The sequence below is a fragment of the Hippopotamus amphibius genome, chromosome 1 (genome assembly GCF_030028045.1).
Source record: "Hippopotamus amphibius kiboko isolate mHipAmp2 chromosome 1, mHipAmp2.hap2, whole genome shotgun sequence".
Lineage (NCBI taxonomy): Eukaryota > Metazoa > Chordata > Mammalia > Artiodactyla > Hippopotamidae > Hippopotamus > Hippopotamus amphibius.
The window spans coordinates 197,139,305-197,147,036 of record NC_080186.1 but is presented as its reverse complement, the minus strand read 5'-3'; the positions used below and the strand labels follow the sequence as shown (position 1 = coordinate 197,147,036).

The window sequence follows — 7,732 nt, the reverse complement described above, 5'->3', positions numbered from 1 at the left end:
TCACGAGAAGCCTTCTTTCTTTATGCCTGTGTGTCATACAATATTATTATTTTCTAGACCTGCCATCATGTGAAACAGCTGGACAGCACTGACATTTATGAGACCAGTATATTTGCTTTGAGTACAAAGATATGAGACCAATAACTTCATATAAAACATGAATTGTGAAAGTTGGACTAAGTCAGAATCAGAGTTCTATGGTCCCCTAAGGTCTATAAATGGGAATTCAAAGATTCCATAAACAAAACAAAATTTTATTATGTGTGTGTCTGCTGCTGTGCTGTCATGTGTGTTTATATATTTTCAGCGGACACATTTTATTCCTTTTAGCAGATTTTCAGATAGGTCTATAAACCAAAAGAGATTAAGGGCCACCAGAATGTATGCTTAATAAGGCCCCTTTCAGCCCTTAAATTTCCAGAACTCTAGATCTAATGGAATTGGGCTATAGAAGATCACTTTTTGATTCAAGGTCAGAAAGAGCAACTATAAAATTCTAGGGTAGACTCTTTGGGACCAATTTTGGGCTTGTTATGTTTTCTCATAGTGTAGGGTTAAGAGGATGAGCTCTGGATCCACACTGCTTGGATTTGACTGAGTGACCTTGGGGAAGTGACTTCATCTCCCTGTGCCTCAGTTTCCTCAATTATACTAGCGATTTTATTCATTGCACAGGATTGATGTGATGACTGCATGAGCTACCCCATGTAGGGTGCTCAGAACTGTGCCTGCCTGGCATGTATTCAGTGCCCAATAATGTTTGTCATGGTTATTATTATTGCTCCTGGCCCTTGCATCCAAACTTCCTCCTAGCAGCTTGAATGCTTGACATCAGACTTGGATTAAGTCTTCCTGCCTCCACAGCAGGACTGGGTTCTCATGGCCCGGGGCTGAGACTCTGTTGTCCCTTTCCCTTCTCTTGCTTGAGGAGGTGTCTGCCTAGAAGATGAGATGTCTTTGGTAGTTATTTATTCATTTTGCCAGACTTGGCAAGTACAGGAGGTGGCTGTGGTTGACCTCTATAGGTCTCAGATTCTTCTTTGTAAAATGAAAGGGTTGGACTACATGACTTCTAAGGTCTCTTTCAGTTATAGCAATCTGTGAATTTATGAATAATAGAGAGAATGCACAGGTAAGTGACATTAGCAGTGGAGTGGAGTGAGGGGTCACCAGTACAATTGCATTTTCAAATTTAAAAAAGTGCTCTGGACATTTCGACGAAAACTTGGCATCCAGTGCTATCTAGGTATATATTGCATATGAAACAAATATAGCTTCTGAAAAAATGAGAATTATCTTAGTAATTATGTTATTAAAACTTTATTAGATTTTGATACAAAGTGGATGGACCTAGAGTCTGTCATACAGAGTGAAGTAAATCAGAAAGAGAAACGAATACCGTATGCTAATGCATATATATGGAATCTAGAAAATTGGTATACTGATGAACCTAGTGGCAGGGCAGGAATAGAGATGCAGACGTAGAGAATGGACTTGAGGACACCGGGGAGGGGAGGGGAAGCTGGGACATAGTGAGAGAGTAGCATTGACATATACCCACTACCAAATGTAAAATAGGTAGCTAGCAGGAAGCTGCTACAGAGCACAGGGAGATCAGCTTGATGCTTTGTGAAGACCTAAAGGGGTGGGATAGGTAAGCGTGGGAGGGAGGTTCAAGAGGGAGGGGATATGGGGATATATGTATATATATAGCTGATTCACTTTGTTGTACAGCAGAAACTAACACAATACTGTAAAGCAATTATACCCCAATAAAGATTAAAAAAAAAATTCCATGTTCTATATCATGAAGATTATCTATGTCTATGTCTCCATATACACATATATTTATGTACGCTATCATGTTAAAGAAAATTTAAAGCATTATTCATGAACAAATTTAATTTGCTGAAACATTAATAAAATTAAAATTAATATTTTTATCCAACATTCTTACTTTTCATGTATTTTTTTCAAAGAGTAAAGCAACTGCTGTGGAAATGAAAGACTCAAATTGCTGAAAATGTGGCAGGACCAATTAGTAAAGTTTTAGGAGAGCAATTAAAGGATTCTAAGTAAAAAGGAATACCTCAGATTGAGTAGATAACTTCACCTTCCCTCTTGTCCATCTTACCATGGTTTAAGAAAATGCCGCACAGCGAAAGAAACCATAAACAAGACTAGAAGGCAATCCTCAGAATGGGAAAAAATAGTTGCCTACGAAACAATGGACAAAGGATTAATCTCCAAAATATACAAGCAGCTCATGCAGCTTAATACCAAAAAAGCAAATAACCCAATCCACAAATGCATGGAAGACCTAAATAGACATTTCTCCAAAGAAGACATACAGATGGCCAGCAAACACATGAAAAGATGCTCAACATCACTCATCATCAGAGAAATGCAAGTCAAAGCCACAATGAGGTATCACCTCACACCAATCAGAATGGCCATCATCACAAAATCTGGAAACCACAAATGTTGGAGAGGGTGTGGAGAAAAGGGAACTCTCCTGCACTGTTGGTGGGAATGTAAGTTGGTACAGCCACTATGGAAAACAGTTTGGAGGTTCCTTAAAAAACTACAAATAGAACTTCCATATGATCCAGTAATCCCACTACTGGGCATCTACCCAAAGAAAACCAGAATCCGAAATGAAACATGTACCATAATGTTTATTGCAGGACTATTTACAATAGCCAGGACATGGAAGCAACCTAAATGCCCATCAACAAATGAATGGATACAGAAGATGTGGCATATATATACAATGGAATATTACTCAGCTATAAAAAGGAATGAGATGGAGCTATGTGTAATGAGGTCATAGACCTAGAGTCTGTCATACAGAGTGAAGTAAGCCAGAAAGAGAAAGACAAATATTGTATGCTAACTCACATATACGGAATCTAAAAATGGTACTGATGAACTCGGTGACAAGACAAGAACAAGGACGCAGATGCAGAAAATGGACGGGAGAACTTGAGGTTTGGGGGGGCGGGGGGTGAAGGGGAAGCTGAGATGAAATGAGAGAGTAGCACAGACATATATATACTACCAACTGTAAAATAGCCAGTGGGAAGTTGCTATATAACAAAGGGAGTTCAACTCGAGGATGGATGATGCCTTAGAGGACTGGGACAGGGAGGGTGGGGGGGACTCGAGGGAGGGAGGGAATATGGGGATATGTGTATAAAAACAGATGATTGAACTTGGTGTACCCCCCAAAAAATAATAAATAAATAAATAAAATTTTAAAAAAATAAATAGGTAAAACTTCTGGGGAAAAAAAGCAGCTGAAAAAAGATGCATTGACATTCTTCAGTCTTTTTTTCCCTCAGAGTATTTACCAATCTAGTTATAGGGCAGGTGGCAAAAAATCCAGGTGACACCAGTCAGAGGACTTCTGTTAAGAGGTAAAAAAAGCAGCAAATCTTTTGGCTGTCTGTGGGACTAGAGAGAGAAAAGTAGAAGCTTAGGGACCAGGACCCCAGTGAGAAAGGAAAAGAATACTGAGTCCCAATACTACCAGTTTTCTCAGAAAGCATCCACTACCTTCTGAAGCTGTCTGGGCAGGAGGCTCGGAAGACAAATAGAAGCCTCAGAAACTAAAAGCAGGGCTTTGGCAGTCTCACAGTGATGAGGATGCAAGAATAAGAGTTCAAGACCTACTGAAAGAGAGGATCTCTGCTTAATACTCCTGATTCATAGCTGGAATCCCTGGAGAGATCTACCCTAAAAGTTAGGGGGAAACAGAGCTAGACAGAGGTTTGCCAAAACTGCAAACCAGTCGAAAGTTGGCTCATTTCTTTCTTAAGATGACCAGTCCCCACTCTCCCTGACCAGCTAAGGAAAGGAAAACTCGCTCTGAAGGAAGACAGCATCATTTACAGTCTCAACATTTTTTTCATACACAATGTCCATCATTCATTCAAAAATTACCAGGCATGCTAAAAGACATAAAATAACCAAAAACCAAGAGAAGAAAAAAAGAAAGTAGAAAAAGAACTACAGATGACTCAGATGATGGAATTATTTTAAACAGCTAATGTTTTCTTTTTAAATAACAAAAACAGGGGATCAACAGATTAAAAAAAAGATAATTTCTCAGATAATCAGAACTTATAAAAAAGAATCAAATCCAAATGCTAGGACTGAAAAATACAATAAGTGAAAATTGGAAATTCAATATTTGGGCTTAAGACCAGATTTAGATCCAGAAAGGACAGATTAGTGAACTGTAAGACAACAGAAAATATCCAGACTAAAGACAAAGAGATAAAAGGATGGAAAGTGTAGAAAAGAGTGTAAGAGGCAAATGGCACACAGTGAAAAGAGATACTATATGTATCACTAAGGAAAGAGAGAAAAGGGCATTATTTAAAGATAATAGACAAGAATTTCCTTAAACTGATGAAATATGTTACAATTCAGATTCAAGAAGTCCACTGAATTTAGTCATGATGAAAACAAAGAAAACCACATTGAGGTATATCACAAATCAAACTGCTGAAAACCAGAGATACAAAGGAAAGCTTAAAAGTAGAGAGACACTTCTGTGGAAACACATTAAGACTGAAAGGTGATTTTCAACAGAAACAATAAAACTCAGAAGACAACGTGCTGAAGGAAAATAACTGCCCACCTAGGATCATCAACTCCATGAAATTATCCTTTAAAATGAAAAGTCAAAGGACAAGCAAAACAGAGAATTCTTAGCTGTCAGAACTGCACTCAAAGAAATACTGAAGGAAGCTCTTCTGATAGAAGGAAAAATATTCCCAATAGAAATACAGAAATGCAGAAGAAAGAGAAAATCCAGAAAAAGGGTAAATGAAAATGAATATTGACTTGCAAAACTAATAAAAATGTGCATGCCTTAAAAAAAAAAAAAGAAAAGAAAATAATGCCATAAAACTGCCAGCAGAGGTCCTCAGTCCCATAGTTTTTCAATTCTACTGGCCCTCTCCCTATAGCACTGTAACAAACTGATTTCAGGGACTCATTTGCTCCCTTTGGATAACTAATCATAATGAATGGCCTATAGGTTTAAACTATTAATGGAAATAATATATTTAAATAAAAATATATTTAATATGCGCAATAGTGTATAACATGTTGGAAAACACTATACAGATACAAAAGAACTAGGGAGTAAAAGTGCAAGTTATATGTTTTTAAATAGTTGATAAAAGGTAAAGAATGGTGAGGAAAAACTAAACCGTTATGTGTAGGTGTCATTTTTTAATCTTTTTAATCTTTTCAGCTTTATTCTTTTCTCACTTTGACGTATTATTATATTTCTGAAAGAAAAAAATTACTTATATAGGACCTTCTTTGGGTAAAATTTGGAATAGTCCCACCCCCACCTTCTTTTTTCTTTTTTCTTTTTTTCCTGCAGAAAGCTTTATTGTTTCACTTTGGTCTAAGGCTTCGGAGAGGGCTCCAGGATAGTTAAAAAGTTGCCTAGTGGCCGCAGGGAGGGGCTTCAGGTAGAAGCTCTGACACCAGAGGGGCTCCGCAAAGGCCACTGAGCTCCAGAGGCTCCTAATTGTGCTTGAGGGTGAGCCTTTGGAAGATATTCGCCCAGCCCATCCTGGGGACCAGCCAGCCTGCAGAGGTTGGTCAGGCGGTCACCCACCTTCATGATGAGTTTCTCCTCCTCATCTAGGAAGCGGCTCCAGGAAGTCACAGAGGTGCGGGTCTGCCCGGGCAGAACCCAGGGTACGCAGCTCCAGAAAGGCCTGGTTCAGGTTTTTCTCCTTGAGGACGGCGTCTTCCCCAGCGTCCTGTGTTTTACTACACTCATCTCGAGAAGGCTTCTGCACATCCTGGTAGAGGGCGTGGCCGCTGCTCTGTTTTTGCATTTTCAAGAGACACTCGTTGCCCTTGTGATTCTCTTCAGCCAATTCGTGGAAAAAGTGGGCCATGCCCTCCAGAGTCACCTCTTCGCGGTCGAAATAGAAGCTCAAAGAAAGGTAGGTGTGGGAGGCCGACAGATGCATATGGACCAGAGGGTTGACGATGGCCTCCACCTCCGTGAAATAATTCTGACGAATCTGGGAGTTCATGGTTGATCGATAGTAAAGAGTTAAACTCAAAAAATGGTTTTGGCTGGTCCGGTGGCTGAAGATAGCTGAGTGAATGATTCCGAAGTTTGTGACTGGAAAAAAGGTTGGAGGGTGGTTTGCGGCTGGAGCAAGGGGCGTCCCTGGGTCTGTTCCATCCAAACACTGTCAAAGCAAAGGACAGATACACGGGACCCCCGAGTGCACTCCAGTTATTTTCATTAAAGATTAATTTTAGAGAGAAAATAGAACTAGAAATAACTAATGGGAGTTTTTTGTTGTCTGAAATAAAGTTCTTTGAGTTGCCAGTTCCCCCATTTCTTTTTTGTCTTTGCACTGAGATATCACTGTAAATTCTCTTAAGGAGAAATCATCAATAGGGTGACCACCAGAGAAATCTATTTTGATAGCGCTTACTAGTTTCCTGGTGCTGTGCTAGGCTTAATTGACAATATATGCAAAATGTCAAAAACCAACATTTGATCAGAAGAAGAAAATCAAATTTCAAGACAGTGGCCAAGGCTCAGTCTTTTGGGGCCTCAGCTTCCTAATCTACATATTGCTTGAAGGTGTGTTTGTGGAGAGCAAGAGTTAGGAAGGGCAGACAAACTCAATGATCCAACACAGACATGAATGGCAGGCAGACTGAGCAGATATTATCTAGTGGCCAATAAGCAATATAATGGAAGCTAGATAAAGAGGAAGAAAAGATTCTGAGGGATGAAGTTATGATTAGTAACCTCAAGGTGAAAGCAAAGAGAAAGATACTCCTAAGTAACTGTCTTGTCATTCTTTTAAATTCTTCTTGAGGTTGTTTATGTTTTCTTTTTTTCTGATTTTCTGTGCTCCTTATCTTTTTTTTTTTTTTTTGTGACCCCCCCCCCCTTTGAGAATTAGGGAGTCTTTAGAAGTCAAACAGAGAGAAACTAATAATGGGAATATGGGAGACATTTTTAGCCTTTTTCAAGGGTTGATCTAGGCGACCCTAAGTATCTGTGAAAAATAAGCAGGCTTTTCAGATTGAAAAAAAAAATGAAAACTTCTGCAAAAGAGGGGTGGGTAGAACTTAAATTCATGGTAGCTTCTATAGCAAGTAAACATCTTTGGAGAAGGACTTTATCTTACTTCCTTCAATACCTTCACCAGCAAGAACAAACTGAGTGGGAAAGAGTAACCAAAAGAAACGTTATTGTCATTTTTAATCTGTTGGTTGAGTGTGACAGGCCATCTTCTTTCTAAAAATCAGGCTTTCAGGTATTTTCAGTGGTACATGGAATGATCTGAGTAACCAGTAGTCACGTACACATGATTTAATAGGCATATAGATGCACAGAAGTCTTCAGGGCTGGTTATCAAATGCTTTGGTTTTACATAAAGATGTCTGGAGTATATTTAGTGTTTTATTAATTCATATGTTGCGTGTACATAGTACAGCATCTTTCCAGTGCATTAAAAATGCTGTTCAGGGTTACATATTTTATTAATCTTTATGTCTTTTTTTTCTCATAGAACTCTTTACATGCTGCTTTTTATTTGAGGAATTCCATTATATCCAATGTTCCTATGAACACTATTTGGACCTCTGAATAGCAATAACTATCTCTAAAATATTTGTTGACCAAGTGAAAAATATAATGAAGAGAAATGATTATATAACATAT

At 38.7% G+C, this 7,732-nt stretch overlaps 1 pseudogene; it reads right to left on the bottom strand.

Moving 5' to 3' along the window:
• Positions 1–5,550: 5,550 nt before the first annotated feature.
• Positions 5,551–6,074, bottom strand: LOC130829432 (ferritin light chain-like; annotated as a pseudogene).
• Between the last annotated feature and the right edge of the window lie 1,658 nt (positions 6,075–7,732).